Here is a 6,604-nt window from a genome sequence, read left to right on the forward strand (position 1 = left end):
CCTAACCCTGCCCCTCATTGACATCATGCTGATCATCAACAATCCCAAGAAGTCTCGTCATTGAGTCCTCCCCACAGCAGATTGCATCCCAAGGTGGATGAGGTGGGGGTTGTCCAACCCTGGTCATGTGGTCGATCTTTACTGGGGAGTCAGTGTTGATGGGGACAAGATTCACCTAAACCAAATGATGGGGAAAATTGAGGAATTGAAAAACAACATGGCCTAGTGGATAGAGCACAGGCCTGGGAGTCAGAAGGACCTGGGTTCTAATCCTGACTCTGTCACTTGTCTTTCGTGTGACCTTGGACAAAGCACTTCGCTTCTCTGGGCCTCAGTTTCCTCATCTGTAAAATGATGTTTAAGACTGCAAGTCCCATGTGGGACATTGACTGTGTCCAACTTGACACAGTTGGCTTGACTACCCCAGTGCTACAGTACAGTGCCTGGTTAACAAATACCATAAAAAATTACCTGGTTGATCTGACCGGATTAACTTTTATCTACCCCCAGCGTTTGGAACAGTGCTTGACACAGAGTAACCGCTTAACATCATAATTATTATTAATTACTGATTCACTTCCCAAAGGTAACACAGCCAGAGGAATTTCCCGCGTGGATATGCTAGATCCAGGATAGATCCATCCATTTATGGAACCACTCAATCGATGCTATTTATTGAGCACTTACTGTGTACAGAGCACCATACTGAGCACTCGAGAGAGTACAATACAAAGGAATTACCAGACAGGTTCCTGGCCCATAACAAACCTACAGTCAAGATTGAAATCAACAGTGAAATTGCTCACTCATCCACTTTACTGAGGCAGTGCATACCCTCTTGTTCACTTTTCTCTCAGCAACTGTGACTGCTCCTCAACCCACCTATCTCACTATCTCCCCAGCCTTCCTCCTGTTCCATCTCCACTGTAATACTCATACTATTAATAATAGTGATATCTTTAACCCCTTACTAAATGCCAAGCACTGTACAAGATACAAGATAACCAGGTTGGACAGAGTCCCTATCCTACATGGGGCTCACGGTTTAATGGAAAGGAAGAACAGGTATTTCATCCCCATTTTCCAGATCAATCTATCAGTGGTACTTATTGAGCACTTACTATGTGCACAGCACTTATGGGGATAACAAAGAAGTTAAATGACTTGTGCAAAGTCACGCAGCAGGCAAATCTGGGAGCTGGGATTAGAAACCAGCTCTCAACTCACAGGCCCATGCTCCTTCTATTAAGTCACATTTCTCTCTGCCATATACTGAGCTCTTCCTAAGTGCTAACTAACATACAGGGTGAGCCTCGATCCGTATGGTAATCACCTTCGGAGGTAAATAACCCTGAGGCAGGGTGAGTCAGTGGCTGGCCTTCCTCCTTCCTTGTGCCCTCTGGCAAATGCAGCCTCACCTGGTTCTTGTCCCTCTGAGATCTACACTGGCCCACTCCAGTAAGACTCTTAGATGTGTGGGCCAGTGTAGAACTCAGAGAGACAAGCACCAGTCAGCCAATTGCGCAAGTCACGCTACCACACACGCTCCCTCAGACAAATATGCATGCTTCAACTCATGTCATGCAGCTGCACATACACTAACAAATACATAGAAATTCAGAAACTGATTTCTGTCAAGTAATGGCTGGGAGTAGTTATCCTTACCTGTACCATGGTGAATACCATTCATTCCCACCCCAGAGCCTTTTCGTGGGGATGGAGGAGAAAATCTGGACAAGTGAATAATCCCTCCCAATCACACCATCCGATTGGCGATCCTGAATCCATCTGCTCATTAATTCACTTACGTATTTTATTTAGACCTATATCTTACTCTCAGCTGTGGAAAGAGCCATCAATTCATATCTAATCTATCTCCCATTATATACTAAGCTTCTTAAGGGCCAGGACAGCAACTTTTACATCTTTGGTAGGATCCCCAAACATCTAGCAAATACACAGCTCTGCATTCAGTAATTGAGTTGAGACTGCATGCATAAGAGAGAATCTCTTGCACATTTTGTGGCAGGACTGAACGTTTTCTGGCCCCTTTCCATACGGTTGAACATGGCTCGAGCACCAATGGCCAAGGTTGAAGAGTTGGATCTGAACTACCAACAGATCATGGGTGTGGTTTGTTTTTACCATAGTGGCAGTGGTTTGCGCTGAGTCATCCACAGTCTCTCTCCTCTGACAAGCATTGTGAGATGACTGCTAGGTGGAACTGGTGCAGTCTCCCTAAACAGAACCACTCAATTCAAACTTTTGACACCATTACAAATAATGTTTCACTGAAGTTCTTCTGCCACTATTGCTCTACTCCAATCAATTCTAATGATGTTGGTTTTAATAAGTGGTAATCCTCTGTGATTTTCTGTGTGTGTGTGTGAGTATGGATATAGAGGTAGTAATATTTATTGACTTCCACTTGGTGCAGTGTACATGGCTTAGGAGAAAGAGCATGGGCTTGGGAGTCAGAGGACGTGGGTTTTAATCCTGCCTCTGAGACCTGTCTGCTGTGCGACCTTGGGCAAGCCACTTAACTTCTCTGTGCCTCAGTTTCCTCATTTGCAAAATAGGAATTAAGACTGTGAGCCCCAAGTGGGACAACCTGATTACCTTGTATCTATCCCAGCACTTAGAACAGTGCTTGGCACATAGTAAGCACTTAACCAATAACATCATTTGTTTATTTATTTTTTACTTGAGCAGTACCCAGTAACAAAGAGATATATATTTCCCAACTACAAGAAGCTTACACTCTAACGAATGAGACAAACATAAAAATATTTACTACTAGAGAGAAGGGAAAATACAGAAATGATAAGCTCCATATCCATTACTACTACTGTGCTTATCCAAGTGCTTAGTTTAGTGCTCAGCACATTGTAGGTGTTCAGTACATACTCTTAACTGAGAGTTGGGATGATGATGTGTGTCTGAATTAAGGGACTTAGGTTTTGGGCTCCAGAACTATGGGGTCAGTGAGAAGCAGCATGGTCTAGCATGAGTCTGACAGTCAGAAGGACCTGGGTTCTAACCCCGACTCCACTACTTGCATGCTGTGAGACCTTGGGCAAGTCACTTAATATCTCTGTGCCTCAATTACCTCATCAGTAAAATGAGGGTTAAGACTGTAATTCCTATGTGGGACCTGGACCATGTCCAGGCCTGAATAAGTTAATCAGAGAGGACATGGTCCAGAAAATTGCTTGGCATATAGTAAGCATTTAACAAATATCATTATTATTATTCTACCTCAGCACTTAGCACAGTGCTTAGGCTAGTAAATGCTTAACAAACACCATTTAAAAAAACCCAGAAAAATTTTAGGGTCTGTGTCAGCTACCTACGTAAATTGTTGCATCTTTCTGTCATGAAATTACTAAAGATGACCCAAAGTGAAATTACAGCAAGGGTGGGGAATGAAGGGAGGTGGGGACAGGCAGAGGGAGAGGCAGCCTTCCACACACAGGTCTGGCCCACTTAGGGAAAAAGTCTGGGCAATGGCTAGTCTGGAGATCAGACCACCTGCATAGCTCTGGCTCTGGGTCAGACATTTAAGTGCCTGATTGCTCCTGCTGTTGTTGTTGCTGCTGCTGCCACTGGGGTTTGTTACAAACACAAGGTATGCCATGGTGTCAGGATACAGGACAGCCCAGGAGCCCAGTAAATGGTGGGAAGGCCCTGCTGATGGTAATCCATGGACGCTGCCACTCACTGATCTGACCTAAGGAGCTTTGATCAGCCCTGGGAAATGGGCTGAGGAATCAAAGTTCAAACCCTCCCTCGTCCTTCATCGTGGACTGGGAATGTGTCTACTGACTCTGTTATACTGTACTCTCCCAAGGGCTTAGCACAGTGCTTGCAGTAAGCTATCAATAAATGCAATTGATTGTTTAATTGAAGGTGACCTGGAGCGAACGGTGGCGTAAAGAGAGGGTCAGGGAGGCTGTAGGTACTCGGGCTCTTCTAGGGCTACTTTCTCCTCTGCACACAAGTCAGGGGCTCCATTGGCCGCCTCACCTAGCTCTACTCTGCTCCCACCCAAAAATTACCAGGCAGGAAATTGCAGAAATGGAAAGTGTTTCTGCCTTCTCAGGACACAGATGCTACAACAGGATAAACATCACTGTTTGTAATCACTCATAAGGGCAATTTACATGTTTTTGAAAAACAATGGAAATATCTACAAACTGCTTCAAGGGCTTCAGCAATTCAGGAGATAGGTGGGGTGGAGGTAGGAGGATTTGTAGTATCAGGGACAGCAGCATGCTGGATGGTGGGAGAAGAGACCAGAGAGAGTTGGGGGTAGAAGAGACAGAGGACTAGTGAAAGAATAAACCAATAGGTATTCTCATTCTGCCAACTTCCCCAACCTAACCCCACCTCCCAGCTTCTAAATCTCTCCCTGGCTCTTCCGCCCTACCTCGTGTTGTATGTCCTGGACACAGTAAGCACTCTATTAATACTATTAATTTATTGACCGATTGACTGACCTCAGTGGGATGGCAAGATGATCATTCATAACGCAGTAATTTCTTCCTCGGGCCCTATCAATTTTATTTATTGAGCACTTACTGAGTGCTGAACACTCCTCCAAGTTCTTGGGAGAGTACAATAAAACAGAGTCAGTAGACACATACCTTACCCACAACAAGCTTCTTTTCACCCACCAGAGATACAAACTCTGCCATTTCACAAGAAAACATTGAATTTGGTTTCATATAGCTTTTAAATCGGTCTTTGCAGTCAACATCAAGTCCCAGTTTTTGTTACTTTCACCAAAATGCCTAGAGAGAAAAGTCATCTTAGATTCTTACCAACATAATCTACCAATTACAACCAAACTCATCTCTAAACTGTAAACTCGTTGTGGGCAGGGAACGTATCTATCAACTATGTTGTATTGTACTCTCCCAAGCACTTAGTAATAATAATAATTATGATGATGGTAATTGTTAAGCACTTACTGTGTGTCAAGCACTGTAGTAAGTGCTGCGTACAGGCCCTGTCTCACATGGGGCTCACAGTCTTGATCCCCACTTTGCAAATGAGGCACCTGAGTCACAGAGAAGTGAAGTGATTTGCCCCAGGTCAAACAACAGACAAGTGGTGGGGTCAGGATTAGAACCCAGGTCTTTCTGACTACCAGGCCCATGCTCCATCCACTAGGGCACTCCCGCTTCAGTGCTCTGCTCACACTAAGCACTTGGCAAATAGCACTGATGATAAGGAAACCCCATGCTCACCACAGTGTTAATTTTCTCCCTGAAAACACACTTCACCTCCTCGATTTCCTCATAGAGCTTTTCCCCTTGGCGTTCCTCCGGGTGCAGATGAGGTGATTAAGCATCAGAGGAATAACAGTGTTAAATTAAGTGGCCATCTTATCCACCGCTAGAGTGCGAGAGGGACGAATGTACACGAAGAGATGGGTCAAAGAATAGGAAGACCACGGCAATGTGAGCCCTGCAGTTCGAGAGAGCTTTCTGCCTCCCCTCAGGCGACTGGATCCTCAGGGTGAACAAGATGATGGTGTACGAGATGACCAGGATGAAGGAGGCCACCAGCGAGATCATCCCACTGTTGGCCACCACCATCAGGCCCACCACAGAGGTGTCGGTGCAGGAAAGCTTCAGCAAGGGATTCACATCGCAGAAGTAGTGTTCTAGCACGTTGGAGCCGCAGAAGGGAAGTTGGATGGTGAGGAGGGACTGAACGATGGAGTGTAGAAACGCACCGCCCCAGATGGTGATCACCATGATTTGACACACCCGCTGGCTCATGATGATTGGGTAGCTCAAAGGTCTACAGATGGACACACACCAGTCATAGACCATCACTGTGAGGAGGAAGATCTCTGAGCCGTAGAAGAAGTGCATGGCGAACAGCTGGGTCATACAGCCACTGAACGAGGTGGTTTTTCTCTCAGCAAATAGGTCGGCCATCATCTCTGGGGTGGTGGAATAGCAGACAAAGGAGAGGTAGCCGAGGAAGAAGTACATGGGAGAGGCGAGGCGGGGGCTGACATTGATGGTTGTCATTATGAGGTGATTTCCCAACAACGTTATCATGTAGAGGACAAAGAGGGCAAACCAAATTCTCTGTAACAACTGGTTCTGCAAAATTCCCAAGAAAATAAATTCTGTCACATTGTTCCTCTTCTCCATATGTTCCCTTTAGTTGGGTTGAGCAGAGGGGAAATGCATCTGCAACAAAACCCAATAAGAAATAACAATGAAGGGAACAAATTCAGTCAAAATGCATTGTTTTCCCCAAAATATTCTCCCTGGAAATTCTTCAGCTCCGAAGAGTTGTCCATGGTCTGTGGAATGTTTTCTCTGATTCTATGCCATATGATCCATCCTCTTGGAGCTCCAGAATGGGAGTTGGACAAAAGGAGGGTATGAACAACATCTAATCAATAGTATTTACTGATTGCTTACTATGTGCGGAGCACTGTACTAAATGCCTAGGGGGGTACAATACTAATGAATTGGTAGACATGATAGCTAACCACAAGAGAAGCATTTTGTCCTAGTGGATGTAGCAGGGGCCTGGGAATTAATCAATCAATCAATGGCATCTACTGATCACGTAC

General features: G+C 45.1%; 1 pseudogene; it reads right to left on the bottom strand.

The window, feature by feature from the left end:
- Positions 1–5,284: 5,284 nt before the first annotated feature.
- Positions 5,285–6,173, bottom strand: LOC119921895 (annotated as a pseudogene).
- Between the last annotated feature and the right edge of the window lie 431 nt (positions 6,174–6,604).

This window comes from Tachyglossus aculeatus, unplaced genomic scaffold (assembly GCF_015852505.1).
Source record: "Tachyglossus aculeatus isolate mTacAcu1 unplaced genomic scaffold, mTacAcu1.pri SUPER_32, whole genome shotgun sequence".
Classification (NCBI taxonomy): Eukaryota; Metazoa; Chordata; class Mammalia; order Monotremata; family Tachyglossidae; genus Tachyglossus; species Tachyglossus aculeatus.